This window comes from Theropithecus gelada, chromosome 19, assembly GCF_003255815.1.
Source record: "Theropithecus gelada isolate Dixy chromosome 19, Tgel_1.0, whole genome shotgun sequence".
NCBI classification, from domain to species: Eukaryota; Metazoa; Chordata; class Mammalia; order Primates; family Cercopithecidae; genus Theropithecus; species Theropithecus gelada.
In genome coordinates, this window is record NC_037687.1 from 51125175 (window position 1) to 51141937 (window position 16763).

At 38.2% G+C, this 16763-nt stretch overlaps 1 pseudogene; it reads left to right on the forward strand.

The window, feature by feature from the left end:
* Positions 1–9463: 9463 nt before the first annotated feature.
* On the forward strand, positions 9464–11638 carry LOC112611989 (annotated as a pseudogene).
* Positions 11639–16763: the final 5125 nt, after the last annotated feature.

The following is a 16763-nucleotide window of genomic DNA, read 5'->3' on the forward strand; positions in this document are numbered from 1 at the left end:
TAGGATTTTCTGGGTGTCAAATGATAATATCAGTGAAGATAGATACTTTGACTTATTCTTTTCTTATTTGGGTGTCTTTTGTTCCTTTCCCTTGCCTGACTGCCCTGGCAAGATCTTCTAGTACTATGTTGAATAGGAGCGGTGAGAGTGGGCATCTCTGTCTTTTTCCAGTTCTCAAAGTGGGTGGTTCAAGCTCATTCAGTAAGATGTTGGCTGTGTTTGTCATAAACGGCTTATTATTTTGAGGTGTATTCTTTCAATGCCTACTTTGTTGAGGGTTTTATCATAAACGGATGTTGGATTTTATCAAAAGCTTTTATGCATATATTGAGATAGCCATATGGTTTTTGCTTTTTATTCTATTTATGTGGTTCATCACATTTATCAATTTGCACATGTTAAGCCAGGCTTACATTTCAGGAATAAAGCTTACTTGTTCATGGTGTTTTAACTCTTTGATATTCTGCTGGATTTGATTTGTTACTATTTTGTTGAGAAGTTTTGTGTCTATGTTCATAAAGGATATTGGTCTGAAGTTTTCTTTTTTCATTGAGTCTCTGCCAGATATTGGTATCAGGCTGATACTGGCTTCACAGAAAAAGTCCATCCTCCTTGAATTTTTTTTGAAATGGTTTCAGTAGGGTTGATGTCAGTTCTTCCTATATCTGGTAGAATTCAGTTGCAAATCCATTTGATCCAGGGCTATTTTTGGTTGGTATGTTCTTTATTACTGATTTAATTTCAAAAATTGATATTAGTCTATTTGGGATTTTTATTTCTTCCTGACTTAGTCTTGGGAAGTTGTGCATTTCCAGGGATTATCCGTTTCCTTTAGATTTTCCAGTTTGTGTGCATAAAGGTGTTCATAACAGTCTTTGATGATCTTTTATATCTCTTTGGGATCAGTTTTAACATTACCTGTGTCATTTCTGATGGTGTACTGTGTTTATTTGAATCCCCTTTCTTTTTTTTTCTTTGTTAATCTACCTGTAGTCTATCAAACTTATTTATCCTTTCAAACAACCAGCTTTTGGTTTTGTTGCACCTTTGCATGGATTTTCTGGTCTCAAGGTTTTTTCAGATCTTCTCGGATTTTCATTAATTCTTTTCTTCTGCTAGCTTTGGAGTAGTTTGTTCTTCTTTTCTAGTTCCTTTAAGTACAAAGTTAGCTTATTAACTTCAAATCTTTCTGACTTTTTGTTGAAGGCACTGAAGGTTACTTTCCTCTTAACACTGCTTTGGCTGTATATCAGAGATTTTGGTAAGTTGTGTTCCATTTTTACTAATTTCAAATAATTTTTATTTCTGCCTTAATTTCAGCATCTACTCAGGAGTTATTTGAAGTAAATTGTTTAATTTCCATGTATTTGTGTAGATTGGAGAGATCTTTCGGTTTCCATTTCTATACTTATTGCACTGTGGTTAGAGGTTATGCTTGGTATAATTTCAATTTCTTTAAAATTTATTGAAACTTGCCTTATGACTGAGCATGTGGTTGAACTTAGAATACACTGCGTGTGCAGATAAGAATAATTCTGTAGTTGTTGAGTGGAGTGTTCTGTGGATGTCTATTAAGTCCAATTTGTCAACTGTCAATCTTAATTCCAGAGATTCTTTGTTAGTTTTTTATTCATACGATCTGGCTAACACTGTCAGTGGGGTGTTGAAGTCTCCACTGTTATTGTGTGGTTGTCTAAGTCTGTTCATAGGTCAAGAAGAAGTTGTTTTATGAATCTGGGTGCTCCAATGTTGAATATATTTATTGTTATCATTGTATAATGCCATTCACTGTCCCTCTTATTTTTTATTGGCTTAAAGTCTATTTTATCTGACACAAGAATAGAAACTCTGGCTCTTTTTTGTTTTCTGTTTGCATGGTAGGTCTTACTCTATCATTTTACTTTGAGCCTGTAGGTGTTATCACATGTGAAACGGGTCTTTTGTAGACAACAGATGGCTGGATCTCGTCTTTTTATTCAGGCTGCCACTTAATGTCTTTTAAATGGGGTGTTCAGCCCATGTATATTCAAGTTTAGTCCTGATGTGTGTGATTTTGATTCTGTGATGCTGTTGTTAGCTGGTTGTGGTGTAGACGTGATTGTGTAGTTGTTTTATAGTGCCTGTAGCTGTGCACTTCAATGTGCTTTTGTGGTAATAGGTATTGTTCTTTCTAATCTATGTTTTTTAACACTTCTGTTAAGAACCTCTTGTAAGGCTAGTCTAGTTGAAATATATTCCCTCAGCATTTGCTTATCTGAGGAAGACCTTATTTCTCTGTCATTTATGAAGCTTAGCTTGTCAGGATATGAAATTCTTGGTTGGAATTTTTTTTTAAGTACACTAGAAATAGACCCTCAATCTCTTCTGGCTTATAAGGTTTCTTCTGATTGGTCTGATGCTAGCCTGATCAGGAATTGCCCCTGCCCCTTCTCTTTAGCTGCTTTTACATTTTTGGCTTTTTGAGTTTGTTTTGTTTTGTTTTTTTCATTGAACTTGATGAATCTAATGACTATGTGCCTTGGGGATGGTCATCTTGCATAGTATGTGGTGGGACTTCTCTGTATTTCTCGAATTTGCATGTCAACATCTCTAGCAAGATTAGGGAAAATTTTCATGAACTATTACCTTAAACACATTTTCCAAGTTGCTTATTCTCTCTCCTCTCTCAGGAATGCCAGTGAGTCACAGATTTGATCTCTTTACATAATCCTATAGTTTTTGAAGACTTTGTTCATTTTTCTCAATTCTTCTTTCTTTATTTTTGTCTGACTGAGTTAATTTGAAGAACTGGTCTTCAAGCTCTGAGATTCTTTCCTCAGCATGATCAGTTCCACTGTTACTACTTCCAACTGTATTATAAAATTCTTGTAGTTAATTTTTCACCCCAAATAGTTCAGTTTGGATCTCTCTTAAGAGGGCTATTTTGTCTTTTAGCTCTTTAATCATTTTTACTGAATTGCCTGTCTTCCTTGAATTGAGTTTTGACTTCTTCCTTGATCTCAATGAGCTCTCTTGCTGTCCAGATTCTGAATTCCATGTCTGTTACTTCAGACAATTGATTAGTTAAGAAGCATTGCTGGGAGCTAGTGGGCTTGTTTTGAGGTAAAAAGACAGTCTTTTTTTTTTTTTTTTTAACTGCCAGAGTTCTTGTGCTTATTCTTTCTCATCTAGGAGAGCTGCTATTACTTTAACTGTGGTGCAAGTTTAGTATAGTCAGTTTGCTTCACTCTTGGAAAATTTCAGAGGGATAAGGCTGTACACAGAATGTTTGTTGTTGAATTCCTGATTTTGGTTTACAGAGGGGGTGAGTGAGTAAAAGTTATTTTTGGTGTTGTAGTTTGGGCTATTTTGCATTATTTGGCACTTGAGAGCCATGGGTGGTAGACAGGTTCTTTCTCAGATGCATGGCTCCTTTGTGCATCATTGCATTTGCAGTTGTGTTCTTTAGTATGTGTGGGAAATATCAATATCCACAATTGCAAAGATAAGGAACCAACCTACGTATCAGCTTATCAATGAGTAAAGAAAATGTGGTGTGTGTGTGTGTATGGGTGTGTGTATATATATATATATTATACGTGTGTGTGTCTACATATGTGTGTGTATATATATACATATGTGTGTGTGTGTACACATATATACACACAGAGAGAGAGAGAGAGAGCATGAAATACTACTCAGTCATGAAAATAAACAAAATAATGTCTTTTGCAGCAACTTGGATGGAGCCGGAGGCCATTATTTCAAGTGAAGTAGCTCAGGAATGAAAAACCAAATATATATTCTCACGTAAAAGTGGGAGTTAAGCTATGAGGATGCAAAGGCATAGAGTGATATAATGAACTTTGGTGGGGAATGTTGACAGGGAGGTGATGGATAAAAGACTACATATTGGGTAGAGTGTACACTGCTTAGGTGACATGTGCACTGAAATTTCAGAAATCACCAGTAAAGAACTTATCTATGTAACCAAAAACTACCTGCACCCCAAAACCCATTGAAATAAACAAATGTGGTACATATTCATCAGGAAATACTACACAGCCATAAAAAATGAAATAATGTCATTTGCAGCAATATGGATGAAGCTGGAGGCTAGTATCTTAAGCAAATTGACACAGAAAAAAAAATCAAACATTGCATGTTCTCATTCATAAGTGGGAGCCAAATCTTGGATACAGATGGACATAAAGATAGGAATAACCCACCCTGAAGACTCCAAAAGGAGGGAGGGAGGGATGAGGACAAGAACTGAAAAACTTCCTATTGGGTACTATGTTCACTGTCTGGATGATCAGATCAATAGAATCCAAATCCTCAGCATCATACAGTTTACCCTTGTAGCAAACCTGCACATGTATCCACTGAATCTAAAATAAAAATGGAAATTTATATATTTATACATATATGCATAGAAATATATAAATTTTATAAAAATCTATATATTTCTTATGCATAAAAGCAAATATTAACATTTATATATGAGAAATATATTACTATATCAATATTTATTTCCCATATTGTATATTAGAAATATATTAATATTAATATTACATTATTTAATAATTAATCATATTAACATTTCTCATAAAATATTTATATATAAAATATTTTTTCAATATCTCAAAATAACTTAAACAAAATAATTCCATAAAGTAAAATATAAAATTATCTTTGTCAAAATCCATCACTGTTTCCACACTCACCCCTAAGTGAATATTATTGACCATTCAAAGTTTGGTGTGAAGGTTTGTGAATTTTTATAATGCTTATACTTCTTTTACTTTACAATTTTTAGTCAAATGACAATATCTTTGGGTCCTTTTACAATTCAATGCATATAAATCTTATTTAAACAGCTGTTTTGTAACATGTTATGGATAAGGCATGCATTATTTAACTTAATGCTGCAAAGAATATGTAGGTGTTCTTAAGGTAATAATGTTTCAAAGGACACAAAAATATCTGAATTATTTTTCAAACCAATTATTTCTCTGTAAAATTAATTTAAAGGAGATGTAGGTACGAAAAGGTAAAAAAGAGAGAGAGAGAAAAGTAACTTTATTATTAGATGAGGCTTTGACTCAGGTTGAATAAACTAGATATCTGGTCTGAATTCTTCGGAAATCTCCTTTTTCTTATGATAGTAGACTGAAGGAGTCCTGAGTCAAAGCCCCTTTATCCTGTCTCTCCTCCCTTCCCCAAGCATGATTCTTGAATATAATCAACCTCATGTTTGCACTCAACAGTGCCATAGGGAAAATGACATAGGAAAAGACACAGAGTATGAGGGTGAGAACAAGACTAACTCTCCAAGACTCTTTGGTGGAGTTAATGCATAGAGAAAAGGAAGAAAAACAATGAAACAAAAAGAAAAAGGAAAAAAGGAAGAGAGAGAGGAGGAGGAGGAGAGGGGAAAACCAGACTCAGGTATAATTGTAATACTTTAAAATATTAACCTCTAGAAATAATTCCTTTATTCTGTCCTGAAATCTAACCAATCATATTAACTTTCAAGGGGGCAAAAATCAAAGACATGAAAAGAAAGGAGCATGGAGAATTCTCCTCTCCTTGAGGCTAGGTTATCATTCCAATAATTTTTAAATCCATCCCTTTGTCTCTGAACCCATAGGCTCTCCTACAATCCAACATCATCCCTACAGCAACATGCCAAACTTTCTTTTCTCCATATTTATTTTTTGAGAACCCATTTCCTAGCAGTGGTCTGAGGGGACTCATCCAAAATATCCCTTATAAAAATCTTTTGATAACTTTCCATCCCTATAGCAAAAATTTCAGCATAGACAAATCAATTAAATGATACAGCCCATTAACAGAAAGATAAAAACTACATGGTTATCTCAGTAGATACAGAAACAAAATTTGAAAACAATCTAACACTCCTGGCAAATTAGAAATAGAAGAAAATTTCCTCAATATAGTACAGGCCATCTATGAGAAACTCACAGTTAACGTAATAATCAGGGAAAACTGAAAGCTTTTCCTCCAAAATCAGGAACAAGACAAGAATGCCCACTGTCACCACTTGTTTTCAACACAGTACTGGAACTACCAGCAAGAGCAATTAGGCAAGGAAAAAAAAAGAAAGAAACAAAAGACATTCACATGAGAGGACAAGCAGTAAAATTATCCCTGCAAATAGCAAGGTCCCATACATAGAAAACTCTACAAATTCCACAAAAAATGTTAGAACTAAGGAATAAATTCAGTAGTTTTAGGTACAAAATCACCACAAAAATCAGTTGCACTTCTTTACATCATAATGACCTACCTGAAAAGAAGTCAAGAAAACTATCCAATTTAAATAGTATTTAAAAAAAAAAAAACACTTAGGAAGATATTTAACCAAGGGTTTGAAGGATCTAGACACTCAACACTATAAAATATTGATGAAAGAAATTGAAGACAAAAATAATAGAAAATATATATCACATTCATGATCAATATTGTTAAAATTACCATACTACCTACAGCAAACTACACATTCAATACAATTCCTGTCAAAATTGCAATCACCTTTTTCTGAATAAATAAAAATAATTCTAAAATTTGTGTGGAACCACAAAAAGCTCTAAACAGCCAAAGCACTCTTGAGAGAGAACAAAGTTGGAAGCATCACTCTTCCTGTTTTTAGATTATATTATTGAGACATATTTATCAAACCAGCATGATACTGACATAAGAAAAGACATAGCAATCAATCGAACAGAATAAAGAGCCCATAAATAAATCCACACATTTAAGGTCAATTTATTTTAGACAAAGTTGCCTAGGAGACATAATGGAAAAAGGATAGTCTCTTCAATAAATGATGTTTGGAAAACTGGATATTCACATGCAAGAAAAAAAAATAGAAGAAGAAATAAAAGGAAAAAAGGAAGGTAGGAGAAAGGAAAAGAAATTAGACTCTTTATTTTACACCACATGCAAAAATCAATTTGAAATGGATTAAAGGTTTAAGTGTAGGATCTGAAACTACAAAACTCCTAGAAGAAAACAGGGAAAAGCTCCTTGACATTTGTCTTAGCAAAGATTTTTTGGATATACCACAAAGCACGGGCAAAAAAATAAAAAATAGACAAATGGTATTACATCAAACTAAAAAGCTTCTGCACAGCAAAGGACGCAATCAACAAGATGAAAAGGTAACCCACAGAATAGGAGAAATGTTTGCAAACCATAATCTAATGAGAGGTTAGTATTCAAAATATATATGGTACTCAATCTAATAGCAAAAAAAAAAAAAAAAAGAACCACCCAAATAAAAACAGGTATATCTTCTGAATAGGCATTTTTTTTTTTTTTTTTCAAAAAAATTAAAAAGTTACTAACAGGTATAAATACACAAAGGTGCTTGACATCACTATCAGGGAAATTCAAATCAAAACCACAATGAGATACCACCTCACTTCTGCTACAATGAGTATTACTAAAAACAGTCACCAGAACCTCACAAGAGAGAACAACTGTTGCAGAGCGTGTAGAGAAAGGGAAGTCCTTGTACACTGTTGGTGGGAATGTAAATTGGTGCAGACATATGAACTAACATATAGATGTTCCTTAAAAAGTTAAAAATACGGGCCGGGCGCGGTGGCTCAAGCCTGTAATCCCAGCACTTTGGGAGGCCGAGACGGGCGGATCACGAGGTCAGGAGATCGAGACCATGCTGGCTAACACGGTGAAACCCCGTCTCTACTAAAAAATACAAAAAATTAGCCGGGCGAGGTGGCGGGCGCCTGTGGTCCCAGCTACTCGGGAGGCTGAGGCGGGAGAATGGCGTAAACCCAGGAGGCGGAGCTTGCAGTGAGCTGAGATCCGGCCACTGCACTCCAGCCTGGGCGACAGAGCGAGACTCCGTCTCAAAAAAAAAACAAAAAAAAAAAAAACAAAAAAAAAAAGTTAAAAATACAACTCACTTCTGGGTATGTACTGAAAGAAAGGAAATCAATATCTTAAAGAGATAATCTGCACTTTATGTTTATTATGGCGTTATTTAAACCAGCCAAGACACAGAAACAACCTATCAGTCCACAGAGGGATGACTGGATACAGAAAACGCAGGATATATATTTAATGAAATATACTCAGCCAGAGGAAGGCAGAAACCGTCGTCTGTGACCTTGTGTCTGACCTGGAGGACTTCATGCTGAGAGAAATGATCCCGACAGAGAAAGGCAAACCCAGGATGGTGTCACTTAACTGTGGACTCCAGGAAGCGCGCCCCACGCTCAATCGCTGGTGCCGCCCACTAGCGTGTCGGGGCGGGTTCGGGAGGTGCACCATCGGCCCCGCCGTCCATCTCCTCATTGCGTGCGCCCGGCGCGTGTCGCCCGGCAGCTGTTCCGCGCGCACCAGGCCTGGCGAGGCAAAGGCCGGGCCGCAGCCCTGCTCGTGGGCGCCGTCTCTCAGCAGCAGCTGCCAGGCCGAACCGGGCGCCACGCTAGGCGGCGCGGAGGCGGCCCCCACGGCGGCTGGCCAAGGACAAGGAGCCGGCCTCTGCCCGCCCGAGGCCACTCACTGCCCCACGGCTGCGCGAGGAATGGGCAGGCGCGGGCCCCGGGCTCTGGGAGCAAGGGTAGCTGCTCGGCTCCTTTGCACGCTGCGGAGCGCGGGCCTCGGCCGGGCGCCGCGGGGTCGGTGGCAACTCGCTCGGGAGCAGGCACCTGGTGAACTGACCGACCGCAGGGGCCGCCGCGCCTTCCCTGCCTGCGCGCCGAGCTTCTCGGGGCCGCGGAGGAGGAGGAAGGTCCGTCCGGACAGGCCCGTGCGGCGGCGACAGCGACAGCGGCTGGCCGGGCTCAGGTACGTTGGATGTGACTGCCTGGAGGCAGCCTCGGAGCTCTGCCCGGCCCGGGAGACTGCCTGGCAGCGTCGGGAAGCGCGGGCGGCCGGTCCCTTCCTGCTCCTTCCCTCAGCGCCTTTGTCTTGGCCTCCCGGAAGCGGGAAACCTTCCTCCCGGTTTTCAGGCTTCGGTGGAGACCCTTACTTTTTCCACCACTAAGGTTAAGAGATTCTGGAATAGAAGTACCAGAGGAGATGGGGAACCTTCTGTAATTCCTCGGATTTAGCCAGACTCCCTTTTGAGGCAGAAGACCACCCTTGAGCACCTCCCCAAGGGGTAGCTCCTTAGCAGTGTGACTTCTTTGATCTACCCCTAGGAATGAAGAGTCTTCTGATAACCTGATAGGGCCCTGAAAGTCAAAGGGCAAACGAGATCTCGTAGGACATAAATTTGTGATCGTTTGAGGTGGGGGGTCACTCACGTTTCTGAATGGAATTGGAGGAGCGTCAAAGCGGTGCCTGTGAAGAAGCGTGGCAGTCCTTTAAGTTGAGCAAAATTGAGTTTTTCCATTTTTGCCAATATTTTGAAGACAGTTCAGTGTATCGTGCATTTGCTATAAGATGAGAACTTTATGGAGTATTGTCTTCAAGAGCATAAACGATGACTACCCCAGCCCTGCTGCCCTCTCCAGACGTGGGATCCCACCTCTGAACCTGGGGCCGTCCTCCCGACATCACAGCGCTACCTTGAGACTTTCTGCGAAGACATTTATTTTTAGTGCCTTCATCACTCGGTGTTTGGGGGCATTCTTTTTTCTTCTAGGCTTCTCAAAACTCAAACACTTTGATCTGGGTTTAGACGATGTGTTAATTCCTCATGTAGTAGCTGTCAAAGGGACTAAAAACCCTGAAGTCTCCCTGATCTATACACTCAATTAACATACACACAGGGAAGAAGAAGAAGAACCTCTGAGACATAAAATTCGAGCTGATCATGAGAAGGCCCTGGAAGAGACAAAAGAAAAGTTGAGAAAGTCAAGCGGCCTGGGCTGTGGCTCACACCTGTAATCCCAACACTTTGGGAGCCCAAGTCCGGAGGATGGCTTTCATCTAGGAGTTTGAGACCGGCCTGGGCAACATGATGAGACCATGTCTCCACAAAAAATCAACAACTAGCCAGGTGTGGTAGTGCCCTCTTGTAATCCCAGCTATTCTGGAGTCTAAGGTGGGAGGATTGCTTGAGCCTGGGAGGTGGAGGCTGCAGTGAGTCCTGATGACACTGCAACACTCAGCCTGGGTGACAGAGTGAGACCACATCTCAAAAAAAGAAAGAAAGAAAAGAAAAGTCAAGCAAGGAAATCCAAGCAGAAATTCAGACAGAGAAAAATAAGGTCCAAGAAATGAAGACAGAGAACAAGCCACTGCCACCAGTTCCTATTCCAAACTTTTTAGGCATGAAAGGTGGAGACCCGGAAGACAACATAAGAAAACGGAAAAAAAAAATTAAAGCATGAAACATGCCTAGGATAATTATAGGACATACAGTTGGGGACATAATGAACTCAGACCTATTAAAAGGAAAGGTTGTACCACTAACATTTGAAAGTTCACAAATGGGTGCTACCATTGTAGATGCTTTGGATACCCCTTATATCATAGGGCTCCATGCTGAATTCCTAGATGTGCAAAGATTGTTTAAGACAACCTTGAGGTCAGTGTGAATTCAGAGATGTTTGTGTTTGAAGTCAGCATTCAGTTTATTGAAGGCCTACTTGCAGCATATCACCTTTCAGGAAAGGAGATATTCAAGATTAAAGCTGTGCAACTGGCTAAGAAACTTTCCTGCCTTTCACACATCTACTGGGATTCCCTGGACAATGGTACATTTACAGAGTGGAGTAGGGTGTAACTGAGGCTAGGGGCCTCCATGTAGCAGCATTCTGGCTGAATCTGGTACACTGCATATGGAGTTCGTCCACCTCAGCTACTTGACAGCAGACCTGGTTTACTACAACAAGGTCATGTACATGCGGAAACTGCTTCAGAAAATGGATTGTCCAAACGGTCTTTATCTAAATTGTTTGAACCCCAGAACAGGGCACTGGGGTCGGTATCACACATCACTTGGTGATCTTGGAGACAGTTTTTATGAATACTTACTGAGAGCGTGGTTGATGTCAGATAAAACAGACTATGAATGGAGAAAGATGTGTGACGACGCCTTTGAGGCTGTAAAAAACCAAAAACTCCCATGGATGTCTTATCTTTAGTAAAGAATGGATCAGTGGGCATTTGGAAAACAAGATGGGCATCTGACCTGCTTTGCTGGGGTAATGTTTGCACTGGGAGAAGATAGTTCCAGAATGGATAACGTCTATCATTGTTTAGAGCTGGGGTTGAAATTGCGCATACATGTCATGAGTCACATGACAGACCGCATTAAAGCTAGGTCCTGAGTCATTCAAGTTTGATGGTGCAGTGGAGGTTGTGGCTGTCAGGCTGAAAAGTATTATATCCTCTGTCCAGAAGTAACTGAAACCTATTGGTACCTATGGTGATTCTCTTACAATCCAAAATACAGGCAGTGGGGCTGGGAACAAAACTGGCCATTGACAAGTATTGCTGAAGCAGTGGTGGATTTTCTGGAGTTAAAAATGTACATTTCTCTACTCCTACACATGATGATGTACAGTGGGGTGTCTTTATTGCCGAAACACTAAAATATTTGTATGTGCTGTTCTCCAGTGTTGACCTTTTACCTTTAGACTACCAGGTGTTTAATACAGAGGCTCACCCTCTCCCTGTGTTACATTTAGCCAGCACCACACTTAGGTAATTCTGCTGTTGGATAAAAGCAGTTTCAAGGACCAGGACCAGTCTCACCTGTTTTGTTTACGTGGACCACTACAGAAATTAGTCTGAAAACCTAGACTTCTAAGTCAACATGATAGTGGTCATATAAGAATGATGTGTGTTATAGCAAAGATCACAATTACTTTTGCATCACCTGGTACTCTACAAACCATATATATTTTGTATATATATAAATAATGTATATTATATATGTATATATAGCTTTATATAAAACTATATGTGTATATAGAGTTATATAGAGTTTTATATATAGAGAGAGTTATATATATTTGTACACACACACACACACATACATATATGGTTTGTAGAGTTCTGGAGTCTGGAGACAAGACTTCCTAAGAGAAACCCAAGAATATAGAGCACCTTGCAGGAGTTAAGGATGGCCTTTGGAACCAATTATGTATTCCTACAGTGGAGCAACTCTCAAATATTCCACATTGTTTCATTTTTCTCCATTTTAATAATGTAATGAACTAAGGTAAAGAAAAAAGATAGTATAACTGCATCAGTGACAAGAAGACTCAAAAAACAAACAGAAGTGCAGTCCATGTCTGAATTTTCAAGTTCCGTATTGGATGACCAGACTGGCAGTCATTTCAAATCCTATTTAATAGGTTTAAATAAAATCTCTTGTATTTAAATTTCATGGCTAAATTTAGTTTCCTCCAGGGGCATGATCTCACAAAAAATACTCTTCCAGTCTTTGTCTTCATATGAAATCATTAAAACTTCTATTTATCATAACTACTACTTATAAGCCTGAGTTTGAGACTTTGTTCATGTGGTTCTGTTGGTGGTGGTAGCATGACAAAAAGTGCGGAAAATGCCACAATTGGTTGCCATGAAATCTGTTCTAAAAGAAATTCTTCGTTTTGCTGGTAGGAGATTATTTTTCTGAACTAATAAATCTACCAATTAAGTTTTATCTACTTTAATCTCATAATAACATTAGGAGAGTCATCCAACTCACAACTTTATTTGTGTGACTTGGCAAAATTCACTGTACTATTATGTAGCTCTGAATTTGCCTTGATAAGCTAAATTACTTTTACAACTCATTAAAGCAAAAACAAAACACAATGCAACTTTCTTAAATATTCTATCTGGGATGATACCCTTTATTATCTTACCAGGTGAGTGTGCCATTCACAGATATTTTATGTTTTAAAATTTTTTCTATTGATGTGTATAGAAATCAGAATAATTTGAATAGCTTCAAAATAGTTTTCAGTGATAAAAGCATCGAAGTATCTCAGAGATTTTCTCTATCAGTAGGTTTTGCATTGTTATTTCTTTTTAAATAAATTACTAATTCTTTATATTTTGGCAAAAAAATTTATCAGTAACTATGGTGTAAGATAAATATCTAATGCTTACAAATTTTCTGTCACAAACTGAAGGGTTGTTTTTATTGTTTTAATTTAATTTAGGCATCTTCCATTGACATTAATAAAATTGCAAACAGTATAACTAGTATGATATTTACTCTGAATTTTAAGATTTTATGAAACAAAGTTCATACAAGAAATCCACCTTGGAATTCTGAAGGTTTATTTTCTTATTTGATAGCATGTCTTTTAAACTTAGCTTTTAGATTTAAGTTGGGAAAAGATTTAATGAATGAATATAATTAAATGTTTTCCAAGGTAGTTCATCTTATACCAAAAATTATTAAATAGTTCTCACAGCCCAGCCAATAATCCATAAATGGCAGCCACTACAAAAGTTTTCAATAAACATAGAAAATAAGGATGTAGAGCCAGTTATAATTGAGTTTTTAAGAGAGTTAAATTTTAGGACATACTTTGAGATTGTAATATTTTTTACTACTTGAACCTTTAAAATTTTTAAATGATAAAGGTAGATTACTATAACTTTAGAAGAGAAAAGGGAAAGTACTTGGTTCTTGAAAAAGCCTTCTTGCTAAAAATAGCACAAGCCCACTTAACAAATCACTGAAAAAAAAAGGCAAGAAAATTTAATTGTCAAAGACCCAGAGAAGCTGTGCAGATAGCGGTGGAGTCTCCAAACTCTTATTTTGTTTGGAAGAATGCAGAGTAAGGAGGCCTTCTTGGTCTTCCAGGAAATTCTCAAGGGATGAGGAGACACAACCTGTATCTCCAAGGGCTCTCATTGTATTAGTCAGATGACTGGAGTTAAGAGAAGACAGAGAAGTATTCAAGCAGAGTCAGTTCACAAGCAAAGAATTTGAGAGGGTCTTCTACACCTCTCCATACCTTCTGTGGAATGACAAGACTGGACCTACAACAGTACTTCCTTTATTTTTTTATTGAGACAGAGTTTTGCTCTGCTGCCCAGGCTGGAGTGCAGTGGTGCAATCTCGGCTCACTGCAACCTCTGCCTCCCGGGTTCAAGCAATTCTCCTGCCTCAGCCTCCTGAGTAGCTGGGAGTACAGGCATGTTCCACCATGCCTGGCTAATTTTTGTATTTTTAGTAGAGACAGGATTTCACCATGTTGGTCAGGCTGGTCTTGAACTCTTGACCTTGTGATCTGCCCACCTCAGCCTCCCAGAGTGCTGGGATTCCAGGCGTAAGCCACCACTCCCGGCCCTCCATTTTTTTCCTTTTTTCTTCTCTCAATACCAAAGACAATTCAGGCCAGCTGCAAATAACTTGCCAGCATTATGTTTTATTTTTGTCACAGATTTTTAACCCATTTCCCACTTAGGAAAAAAAAAAAAAAGTGCATCTTCCTGCCAGCACAGTATTCTTGGGGCAAACAGAAAATGAGTAAATTTCCTCCAAGATCAATTTTTATCTTATATTCTGCTTAGTACCCATACTTTCTTCTCTTTTTTATAGCTTTTTACATTTTGTAGACCTTATTACTCTGGTAAAATACTGCATTTATCAGCCCTCTGCAAATAGCCCAGAAATGCCCCTCAAAGAGTTGACACCTCACCTTATGACTTTGGCACAAATGTGCAGAATAGATGAATTGGTTCATGTATAACAGGAAAAAAAAATTAGGAGTGTTAAACACCCCTCTACCTTCTACATGTATTTATCTTTATTTTAGAATAAAACTCTTTGGTTTAAGCTAGTTTTTTTTTTTTTTTTTAATTCAACTTGTATTAAGTTGTCAAAACCAAGAGAATGAGGCCCTACCTGAAAAGAAGTCTCAGTGCAGAAAAACAAGTCCCCCATCAGGTGGTTCTTACCTTCTGGTGGACTGTGTGTTTTACTTCTAACACAACTTATAACCAGCTTCAAGCAGATGATTATATATAAAAGTCCAACCTCGGTATTGAAAGAATGCATTCTTTTTGTGGAGTATTGACTCGGATTCTCTATTATGTCATCTTGTGAACCCAGGGCTTTACTTAGTAGATTTTAACCAAGGAGTTTGAAATCTTGATTATCATCCTCGCATCTGCTCCACTGTCCGTCAAAATCTTTGTCAAAACTCCAAGTTTGTTGATAAAAGATTGTGCTTTCAGTTCTCATTATAATGCAGTTTCCCCTTAAGCCCATATTTCTTCGAGTGCATGAGTAAATGAGAGAATGAGTGAACAAACATTTATGAAGTATGTAATATGTGCCAAGCACTGTGCCTGGCACCTTGAAGCATTTGAACGTTTTATGTGATTCCAGTGGCACTTTCTGTATGAGAGCAGTTTATACAATTTTACATGTTTTTCAATATGAATCGTGTTACAACATTTTAAATTTTATATTTCATATAAATTAAAGAGAAAAGGTTTATAATACATTTTAAATAATATGTACTATATCACTAACTATAATTGTAGCTAAAATTAAAGTATTGAAAAATGTCAAAGAAACAGTTGATTTTTGATGCAACTTTGACTAAAATATTTACTTTAGAAATAAAAACACTTTTAGTTTGCTATATCACTTCAATTATCAAAATCAATGTTTTATAGAAGTGCTGGTTAGTTTGAATTCAAAAAGCTTTTGTCACATCATTCGTGGGTAAAACTTGGAGTTGTAAATTGTCTTTGGTATGGGTTCTACTAAACAGTCCCATACTGTTAAATATAAAGAAAAAAAAATATTTTTAGGTTTCAAAAAGCTGTTTCTAGTAATAGGATTTTGAGTTCTTATTTATTTATTTTTAGATTTCCTCACACTCAAATTGGATAGCTCCTATCTCTCTCTCTCTCTTTGTCTCTCTCCCTCTTTCTTTCTCTCCTCTCCCTCTTTCTCTAGATCTATCTATCTGTATAATTTTTAAGTTAAACACAAAAAATTTGAATACTATATTTTAGTTAACAAACACAGTTGGTAACTAGTTTGGGCTGCACAAATTATAAGCGGAATGTTTGAGTAACCTGGTATGGTTGGGATATTTCTCTCCTCCAAATCTCGTGTTGGAATGTGATCCTTAGTGTCAGATGTGGGGCCTGGTGGAAGGTGTTTGAGTGATGGTGTGGATCCCTCATGAATGGCTTGGTGCCTTCCTGGTAATGAGCAAGTCCTTGTTCTGTTAGTTCACATGACAGCTGGTGGCTTAAAGGAGCATGGCATCTCCCTGGCTCCCTCTCTCACCGTGTGACAAACCTGTTCCCTTTTGCCATCTGCCATGACTGGAAGCTCCCTGAGGTCCTGGACTAAAGCAGATAGTGGCACTATGCAGAACTGTGGGGCAAATTAACCTGTTTTTAAAAATAGGGTTCGGGCCTGGTGGCTCATGCCTGTAATCCCAGCACTTTGGGAGGCCTAGGCAGGCAGATCACTTGAGGTCAGGAGTTTGAGCCTGGCCAATATTGTGAAACCCCGCCTCTACTAAAAATACAAAAATAGCCAGACACGGTGGTGTGCTCCTGTAGTTCTAGCAAACGGGAGACTGAGGTGGGAGAATCACTTGACCTGGAAGGTGGCAGCTGCAGTGAGCCAAGATCGTGCCACTGCATTCCAGTGGTGATAGAGTGAGACCCTGTCTTCGAAAAACAACAAATAAATACAAGTAAAGTAAAATAAATTACCCAGTCTGAAGTATTCCTTTATAACAACACAATATTGGCTAATACAAACCACATATGATAGGGAAATATATTAATCCACTTATTCTGGCTCAAGAACATTGGTGAAGATGATTTTG